Source organism: Zalophus californianus, chromosome 5, assembly GCF_009762305.2.
Source record: "Zalophus californianus isolate mZalCal1 chromosome 5, mZalCal1.pri.v2, whole genome shotgun sequence".
In the NCBI taxonomy this organism is placed as follows: Eukaryota; Metazoa; Chordata; class Mammalia; order Carnivora; family Otariidae; genus Zalophus; species Zalophus californianus.
Window position 1 is genome coordinate 86,285,635 of NC_045599.1, and position 15,379 is coordinate 86,301,013.

Consider the following 15,379-nt stretch of genomic DNA (forward strand, 5'->3'; position numbering starts at 1 on the left):
ACAGTGGCACTAAATTCATACCTTTCAATAGTTACCCTGAATGTAAATGGGCTAAATGCCCCAATCAAAAGACACAGACTATCAGACTGGATTAAAAAACAAGACCCATCAATATGCTGTCTGCAAGAGACTCATTTCAGACCCAAAGACACCCCCACATTGAAAGAGGGTGGAAAACCATTTACCATGCTAATGGACACCAAAAGAAAGCTGGGGTGGCAATCCTTATATCAGACAAATTAGATTTTAAAACAAAGACTGTAATAAGAGATGAGGAAGGACACTGTATCCTACTTAAAGGGTCTGTCCAACAAGAAGATCTAACAATTGTAAATATCTATGCCCCTAACATGGGAGCAGCCAATTATATAAGGCAATTAATAACAAAAGCAAAGAAACACGTTGACAACAATACAATAATAGTGGGGGACTTTAACTCCCCCCTGACTGAAATGGACAGATCATCCAAGCAAAAGATCAACAAGGAAATAAAGACTTTAAATGACACACTGGACCAAATGGACTTCACAGACATATTCACAACATTCCATCCCAAAGCAACGGAATACACATTCTTCTCTAGTGCCCATGGAACATTCTCCAGAATTGATCACATCCTTGGTCACAAATCAGGTCTCAACCAGTACCAAAAGATTGGGATTATTCCCTGCATATTTTCAGACCACAATGCTTTGAAACTAGAACTCAATCACAAGAGGAAAATCGGAAAGAACTCAAATACATGGAGGCTAAAGAGCATCCTACTAAAAAATGAATGGGTCAACCAGGAAATTAAAGAAGAATTTTAAAAATTCATGGAAACCAATGAAAAATGAAAACACAACTGTTTAAAATCTTTGGGATACAGCAAAAACAGTCCTAAGAGGAAAGTATATAGCAATACAAGCCTTTCTCAAGAAACAAGAAAGGTCTCAAATACACAACCTAACCCTACACCTAAAGGAGCTAGAGAAAAAACAGCAAATAAAGCCTAAACCCAGCAGGAGAAGAGAAATCATAAAGATCAGAGCAGAAATCAATGAACTAGAAACCAAAAGAACAGTAGAACAGATCAACGAAACTAGGAGCTGGTTCTTTGAAAGAATTAACAAGATTGATAAACCCCTGGCCAGACTTATCAAAAAGAGAAATGACCCAAATCAACAAAATCATGAATGAAAGAGGAGAGATCACAACCAACACCAAAGAAATACAAACAATTATAAGAACATATTATGAGCAACTCTATGCCAGCAAATTAGATAACCTGGAAGAAATGGATGCATTCCTAGAGATGTATCAACTACCAAAATTGAACCAGGAAGAAATAGAAAACCTGAACAGACCTATAACCACTAAGGAAATTGAAGCAGTCATCCAAAATCTCCCAACAAACAAAAGCCCAGGGCCAGATGGCTTCCCAGGGGAATTCTATCAAACATTTAAAGAAGAATTAATACCTATTCTCCTGAAACTGTTCCAAAAAATAGAAATGGAAGGAAAACTTCCAAACTCATTTTATGAGGCCACCATTACCTATATCCCAAAACCAGACAAAGACCCCACCAAAAGGAGAATTACAGACCAGTATCCTTGATGAACATGGATGCAAAAATTCTCACCAAAATACTAGCCAATAGGATCCAACAGTCCATTAAAAGGATTATTCACCATGACCAAGTGGGATTTATCCCTGTGCTGCAAGGTTGGTTCAACATCCGCAAATCAATCAACGTGATGCAATACATTAACAAAAGAAAGAACAAGAATCATATGATCCTCTCAATAGATGCAGAAAAAGCACTTGACAAGGTACAGCATCCTTTCTTGATCAAAACTCTTCAGAGTATAGGGATAGAGGGTACATACCTCAATATCATAAAAGCCATCTATGAAAAACCTACAGTGAATATCATTCTCAATGGGGAAAAGCTGAGAGCTTTTCCCCTAAGGTCAGGAACATGGCAGGGATGTCCACTATCACCACTGCTATTCAACATAGTATTAGAAGTCTTAGCCACAGCAATCAGACAACAAAAAGAAATCAAAGGCATCCAAATCGGCAAAGAGGAAGTCAAACTCTCACTCTTTGCAGATGATATGATACTGTATATGGAAAACCCAAAAGACGCCACCCCAAAACTGCTAGAACTCATACAGGAATTCAGTAAAGTGGCAGGATATAAAATCAATGCACAGAAATCAGTGGCATTCCTATACACCAACAACAAGACAGAAGAGAGACAAATCAAGGAGTCGATCCCATTTACAATTGCACCCAAAACCATAAGATACCTAGGAATAAATCTAACCAAAGAGACAAAGGATCTGTACTCAGAAAACTATAAAATACTCATGAAAGAAATTGAAGAAGACACAAAGAAATGGAAAAACGTTCGATTGGAAGAACAAATATTGTGAAGATGTCAGCGCTACCTAGAGCAATCTACACATTCAATGCAATCCCCATCAAAATACCAACCACTTTTTTCAAAGAAATGGAACAAATAATCCTAAAATTTGTATGGAACCAGAAGAGACCCCGAATAGCCAGAGGAATATTGAAAAAGAAAAGCAAAGCTGGCAGCATCACAATTCCGGACTTCCAGCTCTATTACAAAGCTGTCATCATCAAGACAGTATGGTACTGGCACAAGAACAGACACATAGATCAGTGGAACAGAATAGAGAGCCGAGAAATGGACCCTCAACTCTACGGTCAACTCATCTTTGACAAAGCAGGAAAGAATGTCCAATGGAAAAAAAGACAGTCTCTTCAACAAATGGTGTTGGGAAAATTGGACAGCCACATGCAGAAGAATGAAACTGGACCATTTCCTTACACCACACACAAAAATAGACTGCAAATGGTTGAAAGACCTAAACGTGAGACAGGAGTCCATCAAAATCCTAAAGGAGAACACAGGCAGCAACCTCTTCGACCCCAGCCGCAGCAACTTCTTCCTAGAAACATTGCCAAAGGCACGGGAAGCCAGGGCAAAAATGAACTATTGGGATTTCATCAAGATAAAAAGCTTTTGCACAGCAAAAGAAACAGTCCACAAAACCAAAAGACAAATGACAGAATGGGAAAAAATATTTGCAAATGACATATCAGATAAAGGGCTAGTATCCAAAATCTATAGAGAACTTATCAAACTCAACACCCAAAGAACAAATAATCCAATCAAGAAATGGGCAGAAGACATGAACAGACATTTTTCCAATGAAGACATCCAACTGGCCACAGGCACATGAAAAAGTGCTCAACATCGCTCGGCATCAGGGAAATCTACATCAAAATCTCAGTGAGATACCACCTCACACCAGTCAGAATGGTTAAAATTAACAAGTCAGGGAACGACAGATGTCGGCGGGGATGCGGAGAAAGGGGAACCCTCCTACACTGTTGTTGGGAATGCAAGCTGGTGCAACCACTCTGGAAAACAGTATGGAGGTTCCTCAAGTAGTTGAAAATAGAGCTACCATACGATCCAGCAATTGCACTACTGGGTATTTGCCCCAAGGATACAAATGTAGGGACCCGAAGGGGTATGTGCACCCCAATGTTTATAGCAGCAATGTCCACAATAGCCAAACTGTGGAAAGAGCCAAGATGTCCATCAACAGATGAATGGATAAAGAAGAGGTGGTATATATAGACAATGGAATATTATGCAGCCATCAAAAGGAATGAGATCTTGCCATTTGCAATGACGTGGATGGAACTGGAGAGTGTTATGCTGAGTGAAATAAGTCAATCAGAGAAAGACATGTATCATATGACCTCACTGATATGAAGAATTCTTAATCTCAGGAAACAAACTGAGGGTTGCTGGAGTGGTGGGGGGTGGGAGGGATGGGGTGGCTGGGTGATAGACATTGGGGAGGGTATGTGCTATGGTGAGCGCTGTGAATTGTGCAAGACTGTTGAATCCCAGATCTGTACCTCTGAAACAAATAATGCAATATATATTAAGAAGAAAAAGAAGAAGATAGCAGGAGGGGAAGAATGAAGGGGGGTAAATCGGAGGGGGAGACGAACCATGAGAGATGATGGACTCTGAAAAACAAACAGGGTTCTAGAGGGGAGGGGGGGTGGGGGGATGGGCTAGCCTGGTGATGGGTATTAAAGAGGGCACGTTCTGCGTGGAGCACTGGGTGTTATGCACAAACAATGAATCATGGAACACTACATCAAGAACTAGTGATGTAATGTATGGTGATTAACATAACAATAAGAAAATTTTTTTAAAAAGCCAGGTTTTAAGTCCTGCTGGTTTTAAGAACTCACAAAATTTGGCAGCTCATTTTGTTTGTTTGTTTGTTTGTTTTAATGTTTAGTTAGCCAGCATATGTTACATCATTAGTTTGTGATGTAGTGTTCAACAATTCATTAGTTGCGTATAACACCCAGTGCACATCACAGCACATGCCTTCCTTAATACCCATCACCCGGTTACCCCATTCCCCCATTCTCCTCCCTTCTGTAATCCTCAGTTTGGTTCCCGGACTCCAGAGTCTCTCACGGTTTGTCTCCCTCTCTGATTTCTCCCCATTCAGTTTTCCCTCCCTTCCCCCGTGGTCCTCCGTGCTATTCCGTATGTTCCACATATGAGTGAAACCGTATGATAATTGTCTTTCTCTGCTTGACTTATTTCACTTAGCATAATCCCCTCCAATTCCATCCATGTCGATGCAAATGGTAGGTATTCATCCTTTCTGTTGGCAGAGTAATATTCCATTGTATATATGAACCACATCTTCTTTATCCATTCATCTGTTGAAGGGCATCTCGGCTCCTTCCACAGTTTGACTATTGTGGACATTGCTGCTATGAACATTGGGGTGCATGTGGCACTTCTTTTCACTACATCTATATCTTTGGGGTAAATACCTAGTAGTGCAATTTCCGGGTTGTAGGGTAGCTCTAATTTTAACATCTTGAGGAACCTCCATACTGTTTTCCAGAGTGGCTGCACCAGCTTGCATTCCCACCAACAGTGTAGGAGGGTTCCCCTTTCTCCACATCCTTGCCAACACTTGTTTTTCCCTGTCTTATTAATTTTGGCCATTCTGATTGGTGTAAGGTGGTATCTCACTGTGGTTTTGATTTGTATTTCCCTGGTGGCTAGTGATGTTGATCATTTTTGGTTTTCAAAACCAAATATTATGGGGATCTGTCTTCCGTGTGCAGGCTCCCCAGTGTGATAGTCTGTTTCTCGCCCTTCTTCATGTCTGTGGGTCCTTCCCTCCTTCCTGAAGACAGTCCTAGGATCTGTTTTGATCTCCACGAAGTCTCCACCCTTCCTACCCTCTTTGATGTGGCCTCTTCTCTACATTTAGTTATGGAGTTTGTTCTGCCAAAATCTTCATGTTATTTTCTGGGTTATTTATATTGATGTTTTATCTAATTGTATCTTTAGGTTGAGGTGAGCTTAGGGTCCTCATACTTTGCCATCTTCCCAGCCTGTATCTCAAGCTATTATTTAAATATTAACTTGTTTCTTTTGGGATAACTGTTTTGCCTTTCAGATTCTCTACCTCTCATTCTCTTTTCTAAAATGACATTTGAACACATGGAGGAGAGATATGGGCCATGTAAGGTAGTGGAGGGGTGATTGGGTTCTTAAATCTTCCCAGTGTCTGGTGGATTCTCCCTGATCTATACTGCAGAATGGATGGGCTGGTACATTTTTTGTACTAATGTGTCCTGAAGTATATCTAATCTTCCCTATTTGGGTTTCTTGTGCTAGCACCAGAGTTCTGGCTTCTCATCTCACCCAGACAACAGACTGTGTCTTTGGAAATGGCTGCATATAATACCTCTCTCTACTTACCAGTTCCTCAGTGGTGTAGCAGGTCATGCCACTAACCTGAGGTGCTCAGGCTCCTTATCTATCTGGATATTTGTAAGCACCCCTCACCTTGAGGTGGGCAGTGAGGGTGTCAAGCACACTTAAATCTATCCCTTCTAGTCCTTATTCTTTACAATCTCCCTGCCTGGTAGAGGGTTGGGCCCTCTCTTCCTGAAGACCCATCTTTCCTCTCTTCTTGGGCCACAAGTCTCATGACCTGGTGTTCATGCTGGCGGGGGGGAGGGTGAATGCAACTGAAGGACCTTTACTAGAGGTATACTTTAATCATTGCTTTTGATGGAGAAGCTTTTGATGGAGAAGCCAAATGAGACATCAGAGCTACAGATGAACAGGAGTCAGTATATTTGTACAATATCAGAAGCATGCCAGTATTTATAATACCTGTAAAAAAATTCATTTTCTAAAGGCTCTAGTATACTCACAAAAGTAACCTGTATGCGAGGAAGAAATATAACAGACCCTGTTAAGGAACCTGGAGTCAGGTAACTTGGGAAGGGCATTACCTTTTCTATATAACCAGGATGATTTGTCCCCACTGTGCCCTGAGTCCAATAATATAAATACTGGCTTTGATGTCAGTTACAATGGGGTTAAACTACATTCCGTTTTGTATGTTATGTATGATATGCAAGCCTTTTGCACTTATAATAGCCATAGAAGCCAGCAAGCAGATGGTAAACTCCAGGAGAGTAGGCCTGCCACTGCACCCACAGCACAACAGGGCATGGTGTGAAGGGGTACTCACTCACTGCTGTTAAATGAACATGCTTCTCTAAATGAGCTTTTTAGTTTTATAGAAATATCTTAAATGCTCTTTCATATCATTCATCCATCCATCCATCCATCCACACATACATACATACATTCACTTATTCCAGAAACATGTATTGAGGACTTGCTGTGGACTAGACACTGTTACAAGTTCTGAGCAATAACATCATTGAGTGAAAATACAAAATCTTAACTCTCAAGAAGTTTATTTTCATTCTCCTCATCATCCTTGTGTCTGTCACCATTTTAATCTTAACATGCTGACATAATTGCAGATTCACTGTAGCACTGTGCTTAAGAACACAGGCCTGGGAGTCACATAAGTCAAGTTCAAAAGGCCCACTTAGTAGCTGTGCAACCTTGAGCAAGTTAACTGACCTCGCTAAGCCTTAATTCCTTATCTGTAAGAAGAGATAATTGCACATATGGCCAGAGTTGTGGAAAACTAAATTTAAATGAGAAGCATTAACACAGAATTTGGCCCATAGTAAAATATAAAGATTCGGTACACGTTGGCTTTATCATCTTCCTCCTCATCATCACCATCCTCATATTCACTGGCCTGCCTATTGTTCTTCTTTAAAATTGTTGCCATGCTACGTGGTTATCTAGAGTAATTTTAAGGAGGCAAGTGAACAGGAAATACAAGCTTCAGAATCATAGCAAATGGTGAAGAAATAAGACTACCTTTGTAAATCCAGGTTTTAATACCTACTTTACTTTCCAAAATCTATTTTGCTGTCCCTGGAGGAACAGACAGTGCTGCATCTACAACCTTGGATTAATACTCCGTTTCACTTTTCACATACACATTTAAAATATAGCCATCACTGTTCTTGTGAGGTATGGTGGTGCTTAAAATTACCTGCATTATATTGATGTAGAGGTGGTACAACACATAAGAATAAGAGCTAGGAAATCTGAGTTAAAAATCCAAGGTTTGCCTTTTGAATTATTTGTGCCTTATCTGTAGTTGCAATTATTACCAAAATCCTTTTCTTTAAATTGTTTTTATGTGTGTAATTGACACACAATGACACATTAATTTTTAGGTGTACAACATAGTGACTCAACTTCTCTATACATTATTCTGTGCTCACCAGAAGTCTAAGTGCCATCTGTCACCATACAGCACTATTACAATATCATTAACTATATTCCCTATGTTGTTCCTTTTATTCCCATGACTTATTCATTCCATAACTAGAAGCTTGTACCTCCCACTCACCTTCACCTATTTTGCCCATCCCTCCACTCACCTCCCCTCTGGAGGTTCCTCAAAAACTTAAAAGAAATAACCATATGATCCAGTAATTCCACTGCTGGGAATTTACCCAAAGAAAATGAAAACACTATTTCCAAAAGATATATGCACCCATATGTTTATTGCAGCACTGTTTACAATAGCCAAGATATGGAAGCAACCTAAGTATCCATTGATAGATGAATGGATAAGGAAGATGTGGTACAAAAATCCTTTTTAAAAACTTATTTTCTTCAAGGTTCAAATAATACCTAGTTGACAAATACAACATGTCAATAAAATAGAGTCAAGGAATAGGCAAGAAAACCTCCATTTGCCTGAATTGAGTGACTCTACAAAGAACATAGAAATGGCACAATCAAAACTTTTTCCTATTGTCTACAACTCTGCTTCCCAAATTCGATTTATTCTTTCCAAACCATCATCATAATAATTATACAATGGGATAAATACAGAGTAGCATCTTATTACTCGCTCCTGAATGATTACTGAAAACAATCATGACTTCACTTGATATTTCATGAATTGTCAAACTTTTTAAGAATTTTAACTTTTTAATTCCTTTGAAAGCTCATCTAAAACTTTATTACAATTCAACTTTATATACTTGTGGTTTTTCTTCTATATTGTTAGTGTGTATTCATGATGACATGTATGTTTGAACAGAGAGCCTCAGAATGGTATCATAAGCAGAACTGGCCTTTGGGTAAGACTCTTGATTGCTTATTTTTCCTAATCTCTAAGGAAGTGTAGTATGGTCATTAAGAGCTCACAGACCTAAGTGACATTGTTGCACATTACTTCTAAAAGCCCCTGTTTCCTCAGGATTCAATAGACATTATTGTACCTGCTTAATAGTTTTGTTGTATTCAGTGAACTAATGAATATCTTATCTTTAGCTTGGTGAAATGCAAGTGCTTAGTTTTCTCACCTGTAAAATGAAAGCACTAGATTATTGATTCTAAGCACTAACACTAACATCTTATGAGCTAATTCATTCCTCCTTATCATCTCCCTATTTTCATGAGTGTTGATTTCATCTGTGTTGGCCCCAAGGGTTGCAATTGACTCTAGAGTTTTTCTTCAAGGGACTTCAAACCTTTATTATTTGGTAATTAAATAACTGGGTTTTAGGCTTATTTTCACCCTTCTCCTTAAACCAGGTATGGGAAATGATTGATGGCTAACTTAAATGAAAGATGATTTCTCAGCATTATATTTCTCTTTCTTTGGCTTTTGGTTGCCTGGGCCTACCAGGAGGCTACCAATGTTCAGTCTTCCTGAGAATTTAGCATTTAGTCAAACTCAGTTTTCCAGTGAAATGAAATGAATGTTTTTAAAAGGAAACTTGAGAGTAAATACTCAAGGCATCACTGGACTGCTAGTAGTCTGACTATATATAAAAAAGTTGCACTGAGGGGCGCCTGGGTTGCTCAGTTGTTAAGCATCTGCCTTCAGCTCAAGTCATGATCCCAGGGTTCTGGGATCGAGCCCCTCATCGGGCTTCCTGCTCAGAGGGAAGCCTGCTTCTCCTTCTCCCATTCCCTCTGCTTGTGTTCCTGCTCTTGCTATCTCTTTCTCTCTGTCAAATAAATAAAATCTTTTTAAAAAATGTTTTAAAAAAAAGTTGCACTGATGATTCTGAAATGCTTAACTTCTACCATGTTCATTAATTCATAAAAAAAGAACCTGCCTTTTCCAGTATAGAATAGGCTTGGGAAATTTGACTAGAAAGTTGGATACCACAAAGATCTTCCAACTAAAAAGTGCTTCGGAAATGCATTTCTTTTTGTTTACTCTTGGCTTTCCAATGAAGCAGGAATAAAAAAAATAACAAGGCACTAGGTATTATGTAAATAGGTCCCTTAGCTAGAATGATTGGAGGAAAAAGTGAGCCTGAATAACATTAGAGCCAAATTATCCTTGAAATCTATGTCACTATGAAAAATGCATGTAGCTCTAAAGTAACCAAATCATCAACAAATTTGCAAAACTATATAAATATGTGAATTTATGTTATAGAAGATGATAATTTAAAATGAGTTTTGCTCTAAATTTCCAAACACATCCTACATGTCAGAGAAAATACCTAGAATTAGTACAAGGAACCTTACAAATACTTTGTCTTAAGTGGCCAGCCTAAGGCTGTGAAGTACAGTGTGGGAGGAATTTATTATGAAGCATGTCTTTTCTGTACAGGCATTGGCAGAGCAGGTTTTCATGGCTTCCTGTCTTTTGTGTTTAGCCCACAGAAAAGGTGATAAATATCACCAGGTAATCACATATAAAACAAATAGGGGTCCTCTTGTTTGGATTTCCACTTCAGCAAATGGAGACATGAGGAAGAATGAAGTGGCTTCATGAGACCTCTGGTGATTTTAAGTGGGGGTCACCAGCCAACCAAAAGTGAGAGCTTCTTGTGTAAGCAGTTGGACAAAATTTGAAAGAAACCTGAAAACAATCACCAAGAAATTAACTTTGGAATTTGGAAGTCAAGGTCAGTGGAAACTATCGGCCAGTCATTCTCAACCAGGAGCAATTTTGTTCCCCTGGGTACTTTTGGTAGTCTGAACTGGCAGGGGTGTGGGGTGAGAGCTGCCGCTTACATCTTGCAGGTAGATACCAAAGATGTTGCTAAATAGCTGAAGATGCTTAGAAGGCCCAATGCCTGTTAAAATAATTATCCAACTAATGAGATCTTGCCATTTGCAACGACGTGGATGGAACTGGAGGGTGTTATGCTGAGTGAAATAAGTCAATCAGAGAAAGACATGTATCATATGACCTCACTGATATGAGGAATTCTTAATCTCAGGAAACAAACTGAGGGTTGCTGGAGTGGTGGGGGGTGGGAGGGATGGGGTGACTGGGTGATAGACATTGGGGAGGGCATGTGCTATGGTGAACGCTGTGAATTGTGCAAGACTTGAATCCCAGATCTGTACTTCTGAAACAAATAATGCAACATATGTTAAGAAAAAAGAAAAAGAAGAAGATAGCAGGAGGGGAAGAATGAAGGGGAGTAAGTCAGAGGGGGAGACGAACCATGAGAGACGATGAACTCTGAAAAACAAACTGAGGGTTCTAGAGGGGAGGGGGGTGGGGGGATGGGTTAGCCTGGTGATGGGTATTAAGGAGGGCACGTTCTGCGTGGAGCACTGGGTGTTATGCACAAACAATGAATCATGGAACACTACATCAAAAACTAATGATGTAATGTATGGTGATTAACATAACAATAAGAAATTAAAAAAAATAATTATCCAACTTAAAATGTCAAAAATGCCTCTACTGTAAAACCTTGCTATAGGACTATGTAGTATAGACAATGGTGGGATGGTTATGGTGGTAGATGGAAAGAAGGAACTGTATTTACTAGTTACATACTGTAACTTTTTTTGGATTTATTGATATAAAAGATTCAAAAAAAGTGAGAAAGTTCACTCATAATCAACTAGTAGACAGTTACAGTCATATGTCCCAAAGAGGACTTTTACTTGTAAGAGCAGAAGAATCAATTACTTGAATTGTAATTGCTAAACATTACGATAGAGTTTCTAAAATTGTTGCCATGAGTTATTTTGTCTACTACCTCGTCATGCCCCCAAACACCCACTCAGTAATGTCAGAGTAGAGACACTTATTTTGGTTGTTTTCTTCCCTAAACTTCTCTTTGGCATGTACCACAAATCTTTCCAAATCTTTTGATTTACCTTTATTAGATTGCACTAGAGGAAATGCTTATTTTCATGTTATGCTACTCAGAATTTATTTACTATTTGTCCCTTAATGTATTGTTTAATTTCTAATACCCTAGTAAAACTGGTTAAAATTCCTATAAATATTTCATTCTCAGTAAGATGAAATGTTTATTAGGTAGTTGATGTAAAAAAGAAGCTGCTTTGGTAGTTGCTAAGAGAAATCTATAGAGAATTCATAGTAAATGAATGTAGGAAGACCTGGATTTACTCTTTCAAAATAACTGTAAACATAGAGTGAAAGTAGTGTAGAAACTAGTCATGGAAATGAGTTTTAGGTAGAAAGGGATTTAGACCTAGAGAAGTTAACACTTCCAAGCAGTAGAGGCACTTAAGATGAATAAGAGCTGCAGAGAGAGTTAATAGACATGGAATATATTTCTCATTCTCCTTCTTCCCCTTACCAACTTGAAGTGGGGAGAATTGGAAAATAAGTAACTAGGGCTCAGAAACCATAAGCTAAACACACAGGAGTCACTGAGAGAATCCACCTGGTGCCCAACCCAGCCTGGGACTCAGAGAACACTTTGTGATTTGTGAGGCAAAATCAATATGAAGGGTAAATTACAAAGAGTTCTAGTTGAGCTTGTGTTAGATTAAGTATTTACTGGAAGAATTAAGGGTTAGTTATAAAGATAAATTATAATAAACTTGCTTTACATTTACATTAATTTAAAAGGTGATGCTTTCTTCCAAGCTCCTTTTTGGCGGGGGTGGTCTGGGGAAAACTTGCAAAAAAGAGGGCCAAAAATGCAGACGAAAAAAGGGGTTGGATTAACTTGTATTACATGGAGTAATACGTTCTAGGCATTGCACTACGTGTTTTTTTCCAGTGATTTAACTAGTGTCTTTCAGCCCCAGACCTACCCTTCCATCTGCTTTGTGATGCTGGGGACATGAGTACTGGAGGAAAAGCTCCAGGATGGCAAAGGATGAACCTGATTCTTCCCATTTTCTTGCTCTTCCTGGCAGCATGATTTGAGCCCTAGACAATCTGTTCTTGTTTCCTTTTTTTCTCTGTGCCCCCAAACCTGTCTTATTGTGCCCTGTCAGAGGTCCCAGCAAGAGTAGGGCAGCATTTTCCTGACAGAGGGCTGGATCCCATCTTGTGCAGCTTGTCTCCAGTGCTTCTAGATTCTAATAATCCAGGCCTCTTTCCCTCTGATGCCCTGGCCATAGAGGTGGTAGCAATTTCTTGCAGTTGGGGTCGTTTCTATGTTTCCTTTCCATTTTCTCAATTCTCTTAACACCTTTAAAACAATTCCTTACATTAAATTCTCTCTTAAAAAGACTGACACATTTCTGTTTTCCTGATTCACTTCTGACTGATGCCACTCTTTACACATATGGTACCCATTTTACAAATGAGTAAACTGAAGTTCCAGTGGGTTCAGTGACATACCCAATGTTTCATGGCTAGCAGGGATTATAGTTAGAATGTGAACCCAGATCTACAAGCCCTAGCCTTTTCTAATATTCCAGGTATAGGAGGAAGACCAAGAGAGATGTGTGTTGCCAGATTCTAAGAATTTTAAAGAATAAGAATAAAGACTTTTACAAAATAATTTAAGAATAAAGGTATAAACATTCTGACTAATCATCTCTTTCTCTCTCCATATGTGTGTGTATGTATACACACACACACATATACATTATTCTTTTTTTGCTCCCTTACAAATCTCTTACTACTATGATAGAAAAAGAATTACTTTATTTTTTAATTTTTTATGAAACCTTTATTTTATACATAAATACATACACAGACATGCACACACTTCTTCTTTCCCTTGCTTTTTGCAGCTGCATGAGCACTTTAAACATTGTATCCTGTACCTTGCTTTTTCCACTTAACGTATCTTTGAAAACATGAAGTACATAGGACTCTCTTGTTCTTTTTATAACTATATAGTATTCTATTGTATGGGCGTACCATAATTTATTCAATGAGCCCCTGTTAGTGAATATTCGGTGTTTCCAAATCTTGTTTTCAACCTTTGCTATTACAAAAATGATACAGTATCTAACCTTGTACATACCAATATACAAGATGTATACCTATTTATGTAGAATTAATTCCTCAGAGTGGAATTCTGGGTCGAAGGATATGTGCATTTGTAATTTTGGTAGATTCTTCCAACATTTCCCCCAAGGAGGTCATACCATTTATATTGCACCAGCATCATACAGAAGTGTCTATTTCCTCAGTTCTCCCCAACACATAGACTTTTTAAAATAATAATTCTTTTTCTTTTTAAATAATTCATCTCCTTCTTCCCTGAGCCTGAATGTGATCATTTCTAGGATTTCTTTATTCTGGGTCTAGTGCACAAAAATTCCGCTGCCTTTCAACCTAGATCCCCTGCCATCATCTGTCACTGCCTTCGGCCTCCTCAGAGCCCACAGATCTAGTATTCTGCTCCACTGCTCTGCCCTGTTCCATGTCATTTCCTCTGCTGGAATGTCTTTTTCCATCAATACTGCCCCTCCAACCTACCACCTTTCAAAGCCAAGTCCTATCTTCACCTCTTCCATGAAACCCTTCTCATTTATCTGGCCCTCACTGACCTCTTCTCCTGTAAGAGCTTCCCAACAGGTGTGCCATAAAAGGGTTACGGGAAAATGAAGCTCTTGATCCCCCTCAACTCTTGGGATAGGCAGGGTCTGGGGCCTGGCATCTAGACTGGTCCTTCTGGCCAGGTCTGCAATTTTTTTTCCTTTTTTTCTTTTTAATCTTTTTTTAATATTTTATTATATTATGTTAATCACCATACATCACATCATTAGTTTTCGATGTAGTGTTCCATGATTCATTTTTTGTGTATAACATTCAGTACATGCCCTCTTTAATACCCATCACCAGGCTAACCCATCCCCCCACCCCCCTCCCCTCTAGAACCCTCAGTTTGTTTCTCAGAGTCCATAGTCTCTCATGGTTCATCTCCCCCTTGGATTTCTCCCCCTTCATTTTTCCCTTCCTACTATCTTCTTTTTTTTTTTTAACATATAATGTATTATTTGTTTCAGAGGTACAGGTCTGTGATTCAACAGTCTTACAAAAGGAATTACTTTTTTAAAAGGCATGAATCCATAAGGAGAAAATAGGATAGTACATTGGAAATACTAAGAAAAATGTGGAAGTTAGAAAGCAGGTGAACAAGTGGGAACAGACTAAGCAGGGCAGAAAAATAAATAAACCGAAGTCTGCAGTAGGGAAGCCTTAAGGCAGACTAATCCATGCCCCAGAGCACCAGAATAGTGCAGAAATTGGAAGCACCAGAATTGTATGAAGGTTGTTCTGAAATAGCAGGATTTGCTGACATTCTTGTAAGTAGCAGTGAGATGTACAGAGTCCCTTCCCCACACCTCACAGCCCAGTGGTTCCTTCTCTCACAGCCTATCAGAAAAGTTATGACTTTTAAAAGGGCAGTCTGGGAAAGCGGCTATCACTGCAGGACTTAAGGAGAAAGTACTTTGAATGGAAGGGTGGTAGAAAATTGAGATATCTGTGGGTAGGAGTGAGGGATAAGGAGCTCCTTCAAGGGGGATAGTGAATAGCTGATGAAGCAAGATTTTCAAAGGGATGAAATTCAGGGAAAGGGGACTGACTGGTCTTCTGTGGGAGAGATTTCTTTTCATATATGAAGAGAGCACAGATTAATGAAGGTATTTGGAAAGGCACACTGGGAGATATTGAGACAAGGATGACA

The 15,379-nt window shown here is 39.1% G+C and overlaps 1 long non-coding RNA gene across 3 annotated transcripts in view; it reads left to right on the top strand.

Annotated features, from left to right (window-relative positions):
• LOC113928857 overlaps nt 1–15,379 on the top strand; it is a 229,888-nt gene that overhangs the window by 209,295 nt on the left and 5,214 nt on the right. The window lies entirely within an intron of this gene.